This window comes from Channa argus, chromosome 10 (genome assembly GCF_033026475.1).
Source record: "Channa argus isolate prfri chromosome 10, Channa argus male v1.0, whole genome shotgun sequence".
Classification (NCBI taxonomy): Eukaryota; Metazoa; Chordata; class Actinopteri; order Anabantiformes; family Channidae; genus Channa; species Channa argus.
In genome coordinates, this window is record NC_090206.1 from 4,462,121 (window position 1) to 4,478,678 (window position 16,558).

Genomic DNA, 16,558 nt, shown 5'->3' on the forward strand with positions numbered 1-16,558 from the left:
ACAGGTATGAATTATTTAAGTCTAGATAATCTACTCCGCTTGATGAAATGTAGAACTCCAGAGGTCCATGGGAAGTGATCGCAGAGAGTGGTGGAATTTCGACATAAGTGGCTTTCTCAATACTGGCCTGTGTGTAGGGTTTGGCAAAAAGGTCTAGCTTGCTCTTTACACTCTTGTGACTGGCTGTGAATCAGAGGCATTGTTTATTTCAGAAGATATCGGTGCTTTTCAGGCCTGCACTACGTGTTGGTCCTGCCTCTTTTTCGACAAGGCTTCTTCTTAGCAATCCTCGCTGTTTTACGCAACTTTTTTTGACCTCCTTTGGTCTCTGTGACGCCATGTCTAGATCCCACAGAAAAAAAACCCGAGTCCATTACTGTATTGTGTACTACTGCCAATAAATTAAAGTCAGAGGCCAGATTGAGGTGGTTTGGACATGTTCAGAGAAGAAACTGTGAATATATCGGTAGAAGGATGCTGAGGTTGGAGCTGCCAGGCAGGAGGTCTAGAGGAAGAACAAAGAGGAGATTTATGGATGTAGTGAGGGAGGACATGAAGTTAGTTGGTGTGAGAGAAGAGGATGCAGAGGACAGAGTTAGATGGAGGCACATGATTCGCTGTGGCGACACCTGAAAGGGAACAGCCCAAAGGAAAAGAAGTACTACTGCCAATAAATCCATGTAACTCGCCACCTGCCTACTACTACTACTCTCCTTTCGGCTTATCCCGTGAGTTCGGGGTCGCCACAGCGGATCATTGTCCGCATGTTGATTTGGCACAGTTTTTACGCCGGATGCCTTCCTGACGCAACCCTCCCCAATTTCTACCGGGTTTGGACCGGCACTGCATCGCTGGGGAGGGGGAATGGGCTGTTAGGGGTTCAGGGTCTTGCCCAGGGACACTTCGACATATAGCCAGGGCCACTCACCCTGTGGTCCATAAGCAACTGCCTTTACCAACTGAGCTAACTCGCCACCTGCCTGATTTAGATAATAAGCCGTGTATCTCCCGACGTCGTGTGTGTGTGTGTGTATGGATTATACATCGTATCAACTCCTTAACCTGACAGCGTGTGGTTTAGAAATATTGTTTTAAAGGTCTAAAGTTTGATTACTTTCCCGTGTGTAAATGGTATATTTTGATTCTGATTGCTTTTTAAAGAAATTTCTGTCATCTATGACTGATTTGGAGAGAGACGTCTAGTGCGGCTTATCATAACTCAGAGTGGGCATCCTACGCTCGTCGTTGCATATGTTTATACTCCTTAGGAGTGGGAAATGGCTGTGCCCTACTAGCTGATAATCCGCAATGTCGCTGTAAGTAAATGTATTATATTCACCACAGTGGATATCTGCAGGGTAGGGAGCTATATGGATGTTTTTCTCTTCTGTATCTACAGGGATAACAAAGCAGCTCCCAGTTTGAATCCCAATATTTGTGCTAGTTTTCCCTTGAAAATGAACGTTAGACCATTAGCCCCCATGAAACACATACTATTTGTAACTTTGTTATACTGCATGGCCACCTTCGCTGTAGATGGAGTCTCAACAACACAGGCATTAAATTCTTTTTTTTATTTTAGTGATGGTAAAATCCCAAAAGTAATGTTCTTCACCTCTCTTGATTCGGTGTTATAAACATTTATAACCACGTCCTTGTCTTCCAGGCCTAAGGAAACTGCACCTCGATAAGCCCCACCTAGTGGGGTTCCTTAAGAACTATGGGTCTAGCAAGTTTTGCTCTGTAATTCCATATTTTATTGTTTGGGTATATATGTGATGATGAGTTGCTTGGGCGCGTGATATAAAATCCATTTTTATCCATGATGGTTAAACAAAGATCTGCTCCTCACAGCCGCACGCTATGTAATGCTCGCTTGGACTGACGTATATCCTGCTGTTAAGCACTTAAATGCAGATCAATTAAATCCTTTTCAGGTATTAAAGAGTTAAAAATGTCAGCCGATCCTAACCACTTTACCAAAACATAATTTTCACGTCCCACTTTTTTTCTATCCAAAGTTTTTTTTCAATTGTGAAGACCTAATCTTTATCGACAATCACCCGCTGTAACTCTTTTTTTCATAAAATGTCCCCTGCAATATTTCACCAACACAGTCCACTAATTTGTACACCGGTGGCTCTCGAGCTACACATTCAGATATAGTGAAATGTTCGTCGCTGAATGTCTGTTCATATCATTTCCTGAAAACACTGAGCCTTTGATATCCTTAGTGTCTATCACATTGTCCTTTAAATAATAAAAATTAATTTTATTTATAAAGCGCTTTACATTTGCTAACAAATCTCAAAGTGCTACACAAGCGGATTAAAACCAAGAATAAAACATAATAAACATGTAAAGCCTAAAAACATATAAAACATAGAATAACACAGCAATAAAGTAAAAAGTAATGATCACTTTAAAATGTTTTTCTAAACAAAAAAAGTCTTTAACTGTTTTTTGAAACAGTCCACAGTCTGTGGTGCCCTCAGGGTCTCAGGCAGAGCGTTCCATAGCCGTGGAGCAGCTGCTGAGAAGGCTCGGTCCCCCATTGTATGGAGTTTGGGTCTGGGGGGGGGTAGAGGCGATAGGTGTTGGTGGAACGGAGGTGTCTAGTTGTAGATTGCAGAGTGAGGAGTTCCTTAAGATAATGTGGGGCATTTCCATGGATGCACTGGTGGATGAATAGACATACTTTATAAAAAATGCAAAGATGGATGGGGAGCCAGTGAAGTGTCCGGAGGACAGGAGTGATGTGTTGGTGTTTTCGCACTCTCATAAGGATCCTGGCGGCGCTGTTTTGAACATATTGGAGCTTTTGAAGGCTCCTGCCGGAGATTCCAATGAGAAGTGCATTGCAGTAGTCCAGCCTGGAGGAGACAAATGCATGGACCAGCCTTTCAGCGTCACAGAGGGACCGAAAGGGGCGGAGTTTGGCTATGTTTCTCAGATGAAAAAATGCAATTTTGCAGAGGTGTTGGACATGTGTTTCGAATGACAGGTGGGGGTTGAACTGACAATACTCAGGGGCTTTGCTTTGTAAAGGGTTTTAAAGACCTCGTACACTCTCCTACACTTAGCTCAACATCCCCCAATTTGTATTTAATATTATAAAATTACCAATGTCATCCCTGATGTTCTAGCTTTAACTCCATGCAGCTATTTTTACCCCATGCACAGCAATCCATTGCAGCATCTAAACCAAGTTCAGAACAGGTGAGCAACTACATGCATGGAGTGGGGTAGGGGGTCACCCAGATAAAGATACCCTCCGGCCCTAACGGTCACATGCAGGCACGTGCACATCCACCCCCTATATGCTACAATTACAGCTGTTTAATAAATACACGTACAGTTTTGGCTCACAAATGGGTATTACTGTTCTAAAGTAAAGAGATATACCGTTATCTGAGAGTTAGTCATTAAACTTTAACAAATCTTTAATTTCTCCTTTCACATGTGCAAAGGTTTGCTTTTGTAGGTTAAAACAACAAACTTTGAGGGTGGCGGGTCATATCAACTGTTACTAATAAATGTTAACTAAGTAAGGAATTTCATGGCAGGCCTAGCAAAACTGCTCAGTTTCTGGTTCAAGTGCTTTGTGAAGCAGGTCTGTGGGAAAAATCTCCACTCTAACACTTCTTTACAACGCGTGTATTTAGCAGCTTCATATTTGGTTCAAGAAAATTGTGAAAGCAGGATGTGTCAAATTTACAATAGTCTACAGCTGCTTTTGTAACGTGTAAAATATGTGATTAATAATGAGCTAATAATGCTAATATAATACTCAGACAACAATGCTTTTCTCTTATCCCATTTAAAAATGTCCATGCCCACGTCTTAAACATTTTTCCTCATGGGAATTTCTTAAATCCCATAATTTCATGCAGTGTCAGCAGCATGGTCTGATAGTGGTTCTCTGAAATACAGAGAATAATGCTGCTGCTAAACCACTTTAAAACACATGATGGCACTGTTGCCTTATGGTTAAAATGCCAGTAACACACTGCAGAAAGACTGAACAAGATGTAATACACATGTCCCAGGTTGTCCATCATATCCTGAGTCCTGAACCATAGCCATTGTTTCTCTTTCTGTACATCCCTCCATGCTTTAGTCTGAGTTTCTTACATTTTTTGGGACTCTACTACAATGTTTTCCTTTACACTCTGGTTCTGACTTTGGCACCTAACCTTGGCCTTTCCCCTTATCAAGTGCATAGACAGGCATGTATGCATTGCTTCAGACAGATGGTGCAATGCATACATATGGTACCAAAGTTGATACATGAATAGCAAACACAGATTTCTTATGGGAAAAGGTGAAGCCTGCAATAGGGAATAGATGGACTTTGCTTTAGCTTTCCCTCATCACACACAGTGTTGGGTGATATTTCTTATAGAAGATAAGAATGTCACGTGTCAAATATGTACTGTAGCTTTTGCTTTTTGTCCCCTTGTTATTTCTTGTACATTTTTGTTTTGTTTTTTCACAAGCATATGACACCATAAATACAGAATTTACAATCCCCCAGGCATAGAGACCGAGATACTGTAACACACTAATTTCCCCTGGAGACTGTGTCACAACAGCAACTTTGCTGGTTCTTTTCATACAAAACTGTACAAGATGGGTTAGAGAAGGGGTTGGCAGTTTTTCAAGTCTGTCTTAAATGACAGTCAGGGCTCCAATGAACAGTGTATGAACAGCAGAAAGAATTGAAAATTGTATTTTCAACAGTTCCTGAACTGAAAAGAAAACCAACAGTGAATTTCCTCTAGTCATGTTTACAATTTTGATAAACCTGACTGATTTACTTCAGATATACTTTATTGTTCTTGAATTATTTTTTGCTCACCAGTGCTGTAAATTAACTTTCCATGGATGTGTTTCACTATATGAAATCGAATCCTAGTTGAGAACCTAAGATTTTTCCACATTCTGCATACGACAATCAACTTTTCTTTGGGACATGTCAACGTCACACTGCTCAGGGGTCTTTGGGGATTTATCAGTGCCAACAGGCCTAAACTTCTAATACAAGTGTACAATATGCTTGAGATTCCCGTGGAAATAGAGACACAAGTTGGTTGGATTGATGTGCCTTGGGGTTCCAGATCTTTGACAGGTACTTAATAATTAGACAAGTGCTTATTGTAAACTTTTTAAAATCCCCTGTAAACCATCTTATTGTTGTGATGACACATCTTAGCTGAAGGCGATCAGGAACAAACACTGAACTATTGTGGAAAGCAAGCAGGAAAAGACGCAAAGCAATAAAAGGCAAACCTGGGGACAAACCTCCTGTTTGCTGGTGAAAGCATGGCTAACTTGACAATACACTTCCCACAGGAACCACACAGCTCTAGAATGTCTTTACTAATAAAACCCTCAATTTTTTTTGTTGTTTCTTAACGATCTTATGCTGTCGCTCATTAAGTTGTCAAAGTCAGTTGCCTTTAGGGTCTTTACATGTATCATCATCAGTAACTTAAAATGTGTTACTGCTGTCACAATAATTAATAATCTGTAATAATGCTTAGTTCTGCCAATAAACAGATGGTGTATAACAGGGTGTATAACAATAGTTCATGAGTTGTTGCAAAGAACATTACTCTGTTGGAGGCCTGTTCAAATTTTCCTAATGTTTCAGAAGTTATCACCCCATTAAATTGCTGTTATCAGTTCGGCATTTGGAATAATGAATAATGAGAGTTCGTAATAACACCGCAGCCAGACAAAGTGGATCCATTGCAACATTTTATTGATACATTTAGTATAATCGTTAAAAAAACATATTTGTGTTTGCTGTTTAGTTTGTATAGAGAACCGTCAGATGGTTTACTGTTTCTCAGTACCAGTTGCCAGTTTACTAACGGAGCAATGTGGCGTCCCACAGATGAAGAATGAGTCATGTGCCAGGTCATGAGTCTGATTAGTGTAGCACCCCAACTCCTGTTTCTAGCCAGTCAGCAGGTGCTCCTATCAAGTCCTCACCTCTGCATTTCTATTTGTTCGGTATCTACATTGATCCTCCTATCAAGCTCTGGGATTAATCACAGCACTTATTTAAAAGTCAAGGCTATACCTTACTCTGGGTGACTGCAATACACAGAAAGCAACGGAGGAGGCTGGACTAGGCGAGAGACTTACTTACATGCATCCATACACTCCCTTGTAAAATCCATATACATTTTGTGTAGGACAGATTAGGTTTAAAGGATGTTTTTTGTTTTTAGGTTTGTTGTTTTTTTGTTTAGTTTTAATTTTTTTTTTTGAGAAAAACTTGTTTTGTTTTATTTAGGTTTTGTTTTTAATAGCATCCTCTGCCTCCCTTTTTACTGCTATTTGCTTATGTGTATTGGTTATGTTGTATGCTGTTGTATACTACGGGGCGGCTGTAGCTCAGTTGGTAAGGCAATTGACCATGGACCACAGGGTCAGTGGTTCAATCCCTGCTCCTGGCTACAAGTCAAAGTGTCCTTGGGCAAGACACTGAACCCGAAGTTGCTCCTGGTGGGTCAGGTGAGCACCTTGCATGGCAGCCACTGCCATCGGTGTGTGTGAATGGGTGAATGGGAAGCAACATTGTAAAGCGCTCTGGATAAAAGTGCTATATAAGCAACTATTCACCATTTACTTGCAACCCTATTATTTTTTTCCTATTACAGAAATAAAAAAATGAATGTTGTTACAAACCGTTTAGGATGTTGTTTCCTATTTTAAGCCAGGGTTGTAAACACTGCTATACAGGACATAACATGATCACATAGAATTTAGCATTTGTTAACTCCTGTAGAAGGAAGAATTGGGTCCGTTGTACCAAAAGCAGGACATCAGGCCAGTTGGAAATAAATGTGTTTTTTTTTCACTAACCCAACAATCTTTATTTATTGCTTATACCTCATCCACATTTCTTTGTGCCTAAAGCCAACGAAATTGCTTTGAAATCCAGTCTTTTTCATATTTAGTAGGTGAAACTGTTATGTCAGCAGTCATTTTTGTGCCACTGGTGCAATTTCATTCCAATGGCGCTATTGCACCAAATGCTTCTGTTAGTTGTGTAAGAGGGTGGAAGTAAAAGATTTACCTGGGCATTTAGGGACTTGTTGCACTAATAAGACCGGGAATTAGAACCCTCCCCAGTAGAATACTAAGTAGCCTTTGCAGTAAAATGTCAGTTGTTAACAAAAGATCATAAACATACACCCATCAGGCATTACATTATGAACACCTGTGCAATTTGATGCTGGAGTGCTTTATAAGAAGAGGTGGTTCTAAATTTTTGGCCTATTTAAAACATTAGAACTAGTTCTTCTTATTATGCACTCTAGTAAAACTCCACCACCCACTTTGGCTCAATATTAAAAACCTAGAAGAATTATCACCTTTATGACAGTTTCAACGTAAAAATTGAGAAATTATAATCTTGTGATGGTAGAATTCAATCTAATCATGAGATTAGATTGCACAGCTGGTTATAATGTTGTGCCTGAATAATGTATGTGATTTTCATATTGTTGAATGTACATACACCCATATATTAATTTGTGGTAAAACATTCTATTTTGAAATGCTTCCCCAGTAACGGGTTTTATCAGCAGCTGTCCTACCTCCAAGAGCCAAATTCATTACTACCTTAATCCAGCTGTGTGTTCATTACAGACACTAATTATACTCTCTCAAACTTAATATTACAACCTTTACTTTCAGCTTGTGGTGGTCCCCAAACCCCGCACCACTATCCGCTTCCTCAAACATGCAAGGACACACACAATGCATTTCCTAAGAGTGTGGCTCTTAAGCATTCAAATTAAGCCTCATTCAAACAAATAAACTCACAGACTTGACTCATTACACAGAGCCAAATTGGTTGTCTCACAGGATTGTGGTTTTTATTCGGCTTAATCATTTGTTATTTAATCTCAAACCCCAAATTCCAGGTTTAAATTGGTTATTTTGTAAAGTTTCAATGCTGGTATTCACCTTGAGGGGAGATGGACGAACTACTATTGAAAAATTTCATTGAATTCCTCTAATTGAGGGGGCATCCATTTGGAAGTGTTTTAATCGGTGTAAAAAAAAAAAAAAACACTTCTCAGAAAAAACTCAACACCAATATTGTGTTTAGCAGCAATATCATTCAGATTACGCTCAAAATGGGGCCATTCTTGCCCTTTTCTCCGTTCGACCGTCCCTTTCGATGCTTCAAATGACAGCAGAAAACCCAAGCCAAAAAAGCAGTGTTTAGAGGAGACAGAGGGCGAGGCAAAAGAGTGGATTACACACAATTGACAAACTGACCTCCATTTTAATAATGATGGTAAAACAATAATAATGTAGAATCAATGCCACGACCCATCAGGGAAATTGATGGTCTTTTCAACTGTGATGAAGTGCACATTGTGTGATTCGAGCCAGAGGAGGATTCAAGGGACTAAATATTTTTGCTTTACAAACTGATTTATTAAAGCCAGGACATTAAAAAGAGGTGACATGATTTATTACCAACAGCTGTATGAGGACATTGCACCATTATACATCCCTGTTCACTGCACTAAACAAAAGCTTTTCAGCTTTTAAAGGATAATTACACTTTATTCACTTTTATTGTTATGAATTACAGCAGTGCAACCACAAGGAGGCACAAGCCAATGTCGTTCTGCGCCAGTCCCAAGTCTGGGTAAATGCAGAGGGTTCTGGCAGGAAGGTTACCGATTTAAAACACATGCCAACCTGAACATACAAATCATGACATCCACACCGAATCTGACTTCCATACCGGATCGGTTGGGGCCCGGGTTAATAATAATAATAATTCATTTTATTTATAACGACTGCCACTGGTGCTGTTGACCTACAGGGTGCTGGTGGAAATTGGGCTACTGTTGGTTGAAGCAGAGGAGGAAGGTGTGTTCATAGGCAAAGAGAGGAGAGGAAAGCTAAGAATGTAGGACTGACAGGCTAGAGAGTTGATTGACATGATGCAGAGAAGGAAGGTGGACATAGTGTGTCCAGGAGACCAGGTAGAAAGGTAGCAAGGCTAGAAGCTTAGGAGCAAGGTTCAAGTTGTTCTACCATGGATCAGATAGGAAGAGAAATGGAGTAGGAGTTATCCTGAAAGGAGTTTGTGAGGAACATTCTAGAGGTGAAAAAGTATCTGACAGGTTGATGAGTCTGAAGCTGGAAATTGAAGGGGTAATGTTCAATGTTGTTGACTCTGGTGGTGAGGAAGATGAAGAGGACAAAGGCAGAGCAGAGGACGAAGTGGTGGAAGTTGAAAAGAAAGAATGTTGTGTAGTTTTCAGGGAGGAGCTGAGACAGACTGTGGGTGGTTTGAAGGTGCTTCCAGATGACTGGACCACTACAGCTAATGTCAAGTCAAGTCAAGTCAAGTGGCTTTTATTGTCATTTCTACTATACACAGTGGTACACAGTAGTACACAGTAGAAATGAGATGACTTTCCTCCAAGAACCAAGGTGCTACAAACAACACAAGCTATAGTAAAGTGCATCGAGTGCAACCAAGTGCAAACAGTGCAGACAAAAAAACAGTACAGACGGACAGTGTAGACAGACAACACAAGTAACACAGGACAGGACACAAGACCCAAGACAGTGCCGACCAGTAAACCTACTGTATACTATTTTACAGTACAGTACAGTTAAGTGTGCTAGGGGTGTAAAAAAGAGCAGCATGTAAACAGTATAGTGCATTTAAATGTCCAGCATGTAAAAAAAGTGCAATTGCATTGGAATGTGCAAAAAAAAAAAAAAAAAACAGCAGGTAAACAGTGTAGTGCAGTAAATGTAGAATGATAAAAATAAATAAATAATAAGTGGTGGTGGAATGAGATGAGTAGTGAGTGATGAGAATGTGCTGAGTTCGGTTTGCAGTGTGTTTAAGTTCTATTTCAGTTCTGTGTGTTGAGGAGCCTGATGGCTTGTGGGAAAAAACTGTTGCATAGTCTGGATGTGGTGGCCCGAATGCTTCGGAACCTCTTTCCTGATGGCAGGAGTGTGAAGAGTGTGTGTGATTGGTGTGTGGGGTCGTCCACAATGCTGTTGGCTTTGCGGATGCAGCGTGTGGTGTAAATGTGCATGATAGAGGGCAGAGAGACTCCGATGATCTTCTCAGCTGTCCTCACTATCCTCTGTAGGGTCTTGCGATCCGCGACGGTGCAGTTCCCAAACCAGGCAGTGATGCAGCTGCTCAGGATGCTCTCAATGGTCCCTCTGTAGAACATGGTCAGGATGGGGGGAAGGAGATGGGCTTTCCTCAGCCTTCTCAGGAAGTAGAGACGCTGCTGGGCCTTCTTGGTGATGGAGCTGGTGTTGACTGACCAGGTGAGGTTGTCCGCCAGATGAACACCAAGGAATTTGGTGCTCTTGACTATCTCCACTGAGGATCCATCGATGATCAATGGAGAATGGTCACCCTGTGCTCTCCTGAAGTCCACAACCATCTCTTTAGTTTTGTCAACGTTCAGAGACAGGTTGTTTGCTCCACACCAGGCTGTTAATCGTTGCACCTCCTCTCTGTAGGCTGACTCGTCGTTCTTGCTGATTAGACCCACCACGGTCGTGTCATCAGCAAACTTGACTATGTGGTTAGAGCTGTGCATTGCTACACAGTCGTGCGTCAGCAGAGTGAACAGCAGAGGGCTGAGCACACAGCCCTGAGGGGCTCCAGTGCTCAGTGTGGTGGTGCTGGAGATGTTGTTCCCGATCCGGACTGACTGGGGTCTCCCAGTCAGGAAGTCCAGAATCCAGTTGCAGAGGGAGGTGTTCAGGCCCAGTATGCTCAATTTCTCGGTCAGGTGCTGAGGGATGATTGTGTTGAATCCTGAGCTGAAGTCAATGAACAGCATTCGTACGTATGAGTCCTTACTGTCCAGGTGGGTGAGGGCCAGATGGAGGGTCGTGGAGATGGCATCGTCCGTGGAACGATTTGGATGATACGCAAACTGCATGGGGTCCAGGGAGGTTGGGAGTTGGGTCTTAATGTGCCTCATGACGAGCCTTTCGAAGCATTTCATCACGATGGGTGTGAGCGCGACGGGACGGTAGTCATTGAGGCAGGAGACAGTAGACTTCTTAGGCACAGGCACGATGGTCGTTGCCTTGAGGCACGTAGGAACAACGTTGCTGCTCAGGGAGATGTTGAAGATGTCTGTGAAGACATCCGCTAGCTGTTCTGCGCACTCCCTGAGCACTCTGCCAGGAATGTTGTCTGGTCCAGCAGACTTCCGTGGGTTAACTCTGCATAGAGTTTTCCTCACTTCAACTGTGGTTAGACAGAGCACCTGGTCACTGGGAGGAGGAGTGGACTTCCTTGCCTTCACGTTGTTCTGTGCCTCAAACCGGGCGTAGAAGTGGTTCAGCGCATCTGGGAGGGAGGCGTCGCGGTCACAATCAGGTGAAGTTGTCTTGTAGTTCGTGATCGCCTGGATGCCCTGCCACATGCGCCGGGTGTCTCCATGGTCTTCGAAGTGGTCGTGGATTTTCTTTGAGTGTGCGCGCTTTGCCTCTCTAATGGCACGGGACAGTTTGGCCCTTGCTGTTCTCAAGGCCGTCTTGTCCCCTGTTCTGAAGGCAGCGTCTCTTTGTTTCAGCAGCGCACACACATTGGCATTTATCCACGGCTTCCTGTTGGAGCGTGTAGTGATGGTCTTGGAGATGGTCACATCGTCAACGCACTTGCTGATGTAGCTGGTTACTGTTGACGTGTATTCCTCCAAGTTGATGGAATCGCCGTTGGTTGCGGCCTCCCTAAACATGTCCCAGTCAGTGCACTCAAAACAGTCTTGAAGAGCAGAAGTAGCTCCTGCTGGCCAGGTTTTCACCCGTTTCAGAACCGGTTTAGAGCGTCTGACGAGCGGTCTGTATGCTGGAATTAGCATAACCGAGATGTGGTCTGAGTAGCCGAGATGGGGGCGGGGCTCCGCACGATACGCCCCGGGGATGTTTGTGTAAACAAGATCCAGCGTGTTCCCTCCTCTCGTTGCAAAGTCCACATGCTGATGGAGTTTAGGGAGCACAGTCCTGAGATTCGCATGGTTGAAATCTCCGGCAATAATAAACAGTCCGTCGGAGTGAGCGTTCTGTAGGTCGCTAATAGCACCGTAGAGTTCACATAGTGCCTCCTTAGCATTAGCGCTGGGGGGAATGTACACTCCGACAATGAAAACAGTGGTGAATTCCCGTGGTAAATAGAACGGTCTGCATCTAACAGTCACAAACTCCACTAGCGATGAGCAGAAACGTGAGACAAGCACAGAGTTCTTGCACCATTCCGTGTTGATGTAAACACACACGCCACCACCGCGAGTCTTACCGCACAGAGCAGCGTTTCTGTCGGCGCAAAACACGGTTAGCCTGTCTAACTGGATGGCGGCTTCCGGAACTCTGTCACTGAGCCACGTCTCCGTGAAAACAAAGATGCAGCAGTCTCTGAATTCTCGCCGCGTGGTCCGCTGGAGTCGGATGTAGTCTAGTTTATTGTCCAGGGAGCAGACGTTGGAGAGGAGAATGGATGGTAGAGCCGGCCGGCTAGGGTTAGCATTTAGCCTAGCACGGACACCTGCCCGCTTGCCGCGCTTCCGCTTCCTCGAGCAGCGCTTCCGACGTCCCCTCACCTGGCCACCGGCGTCAGGTGACACCGAGGGCTGGGGGCCTGGTATTTGTCGCTGGGGTTGTAGCAAGCCGAGGTCGCGAAGGTTACCAATTACTTCCTCGTGCAGATTATTGTATGTATGAACCCTGTGCCGCAGCAATGTCTGGCGGTCGTAAACATGAACACAGCTGACTATGGTGTCCATGTACTGTAAAGGGTCTGGCTAAATACCATTTGTTGGATCCGGAGAGGCCGCTGCGAGCCACTGCCGCGCCGCCATCTTGAAAACAATGTGATCAGGGAGACGGGTAGGAGGGTACTCGGTGTGTCATCTGGAAATAGGAAAGTGGACAAGGAGACTTGGTGGTGGAACGAGGAAGTTCAGGAGTGTATACAGGGACAGAGGTTAGCTAAGAAGAAGCTGGACACTGAGAGGACTGAAGAGAGTAGACAGGAGTACAGGGAGATGCAGCGTAAGATGAAGGTAGAGGTGGCAAAGGCCAAACAAAGAGCATATGAGGACTTGTATGTTAGGTTGGACACTAAAGACAGAGAGGTGGATTTGTACAGGTTGGTGAGGCAGAGAGATAGAGATGGGAAGAAAAATGCTCTGGAAAACAGAGGAATGAAGGTTAGTGGCAGTGAGAAAGAACGTGTGTGTGATTGAGAGGGACCCAAGTGGAAGGCTCACTGATTCACTGATTCCTTGACAAATTTGTGGTACAAACAGCCTATACAATTTTTCAGGACAGGTTTCTCCTGCAATATCTCAAGTCACTCTACAGAATAAAGTCAAATGCTATAAAATTGTTTAGAGAGAAGCTAACAATTCCCCCTTGAGCAAGCCCTAGGCAACAGTGGAGAAGAAATACTCCCTTGGTAGGACCCAGGTTGGTAGGACCAGTGGCTGCACACACTGGGAAACACACAGCTTCAAAGCCGGGGACACCTGCAGAAAGGGACAGAGAAGAAGAAAGACAACTATGGGAGAAGACACACAGAGTTAAGGTCATACAGTAGTGACAATTGCGGGGTGAGAGGAGAGGAAAGAGGGAGAAGAGGAGGAAAGGAGCTCAGTACATCGGGGGTGGGTCCCTCAGCAGTTTAGGCCTTTAGCAGCATAACTATAACTAAGTGTAAGCTTTATCAAAGAGGAAGGTGTTAAGCCTAGACTTAAAAGTAGAGAGGGTGTCTGCTTCCCGAATCTGAACTGGGAGCTGGTTGCACAGTAGAGGAGCTAAAGGCTCTGCCTCCCATTCTACCTGTGGAAATTCTAGGAACCACAAGTAGGCCTGCATTCTGAGAGCGAAGGGGTCTACTGTGATGATATGGTGCTACGAGGTCTTATATATATGATGGAGCCTGACCGTTCAGAGCTTGATATGTAAGAAACAGGGTTTTAAATTCTAGATTTAATTGGAATCCAATGGAGAGAAGCTAGTGAAGGTGAAATATGATCTCTCTTGCTAGTTCCAGTCAGAACTCTTGGTGCAGCATTTTGGATTAATTGCAGGCTCTTTAGGGAGTTACTAAAAGTAGAGAATTACAGTAGTCCAACCTAGAGGTAACAAATGCATGGACTAGTTTTTTGGCATCACTTTGAGACAGGATGCTCCTAATTTTGGCAATGTTCCATAGGTGGAAGAAGTCCCAACACAGAGCCTTGTGGAACTCCATAGCTAACCTTTGTGTGCATGGAGGATTCATCAGTAACATGAACAAATTGAAATCTATCAGATAAGATTTAAACCAACCTAGTGCAGTTCCTTTAATCCCTATTTCATGTTCCAGTCTCTGTAATAAAATGTTTTGATCATTGGTATCAAATGCAGCACTAAGATCTAACAGAACAAGTATAGAGATGAGTCCATTATCTGAGGCCATGAGAAGATCGTTGGTGACTTTTACCAGTGCTGTTTCTGTACTATGATGAACTCTAAATCCTGACTGAAAGTCTTCATAAAAAATATTCCTATAAAGGTGATCACATAATTGTTTTGCAACTATTTTTTCAATTATTTTAGAAATAAAGGGGAGATTAGATATTTGTCTGTAATTGGCTAAAACACCTGGGTCAAGACAGGGTTTTTTAAGTAATGGTTTAATTACAGCTACCTTATAGGCCTGTGGTACATAGCCTGTTTCTAAAGATAGATTTATGATATCTAATATGAATGTATCTATTAAGGGTAAAGCTTCCTTGAGCAGCTTAGTTGGAACAGGGTCTAGCAGACAAGTTGTTGGTTTAGATGAGGTAATAATTGAAGTTAGCTCAGTGAGATCTATGGGTAAAAAGCAGTCTAACAGGGATTGGGGCCTAATCGATGACTCTAGCACTGCTGTACGTGAAGATATATCTGTAATATTTGGGGGGAGGATCTGGTGAATTCTTTCTCTAATAGCTACAATTTTATTCATAAAGAAAGTCATGAAGTCATTGCATTGCAGAAAACTAAGGGGAAAACTAAGGGAAAACTAGGCTCAACAGAACTATGGCTCTTAGTCAGCCTGGCTACAGTGCTGAACAGTCGCCCGCTCTGGCCCCAGGAAGACATTTGACTACGGCCGCTGGAGTGTCTAACTTCACGTTTCTGACTATAGAGGTGCCAATTACCAGAGTTGGTTTCTCAGCAGTAGTGTTACTGAGTGGGGAAAATCAATTTCAAACGTGAACCGACTGGTGGTGTCTGTTTAGCATTAGATGTCTTATGGACTGTCACCCAGCCGGACTGGCTTCCCGGCTAATCGGGAACTGACAGGGGACATCTAACATGGGCTACACTAGGTTGGCCCGGACCAGCTACCGGGGTCTGACTAGCTGAATTGTTTTTCATGGTGCGGACCCGAGCTTCCAATTCCGTGAGCCTCGCCTCCGAAGCTGCAAAAACCTTACACCTGTTACATAAACCGTTATCACTAAAGGAGGCAGAGGAAAAACTGAACATGAGACACACCGAGCAAGTGAGAAAAAAAGAGACAGAGGGAGACAGAAAAGCCATTGCTAACGGATAACTGCTAAGCTAACGAAGCTAAAACAGGAAAAGTGTGGAATTAAAATGTGGAATTAGTAAACGTTAGCTAGTTATGTTTTACAAGAGCAAATGCTTGTGTAATACACGACTCAAGTATTAATTGATGTGTGAAGAAATCACTTATTTAAGCAAAATAAAAGCTGCAATTAATCAGTAAACAGTCCTTTGGTAGAAACCCAAGAGTGTGTAGAAACAGGAAGTGACGCAACACGCTTACCGCACAAGACATACACAAGGCTACTGTCAGATAAACTACCAAACAACTTTTACACGTTTTTACTAAATGTCTGTCTCTATGATCTTTTGGTGATTAGTCTAGAGCTTTACAGGATGAAAAAAATTGATTTTGGCCCTTTGAAACACCAGGTGGGGTTCACCTTGGACAGGTCTCCAGTCTATTTTAGGGCCAACAGATAGAGGCATACACAGACAAACATTCCATTCACACTCACATTCACACCTACGGGTAATTTAGTCACCAATTAACTTAACGTGCGCGTCTTTGGACTGATGGAGAAAAACCCGAGTACCCAGAGGAAACTCAAAAGTACGGGGAGAACATGCAAACTCCACACAGGACGGCCACAGTTTGTAGGCAGAGTTGGCAGTGCTAACCACACCTAACTGCAAACTCGTTCTAATTAATTGGAAACAGCAGGGGGAAAAAAAAATGTGTTTGATTCATGCTTAAATAAAAATATAGTGAGCGCTTTTCAAGGTGCTGGAATAACCCTGAGCATCATTTCACTTGCTGCCTGCCTGTGTGCTGTGCAGAGAAATGTTTAGTTCTACCATAGACAGGCATTGTACATTTATTAGTCAGAGTGAGATGCTGTCAAGTGTGCTGCTGCAAAATGTAAATCTTAACTCACTATGTTGACTTTGTGAAACATTCTCTTTGACTGTG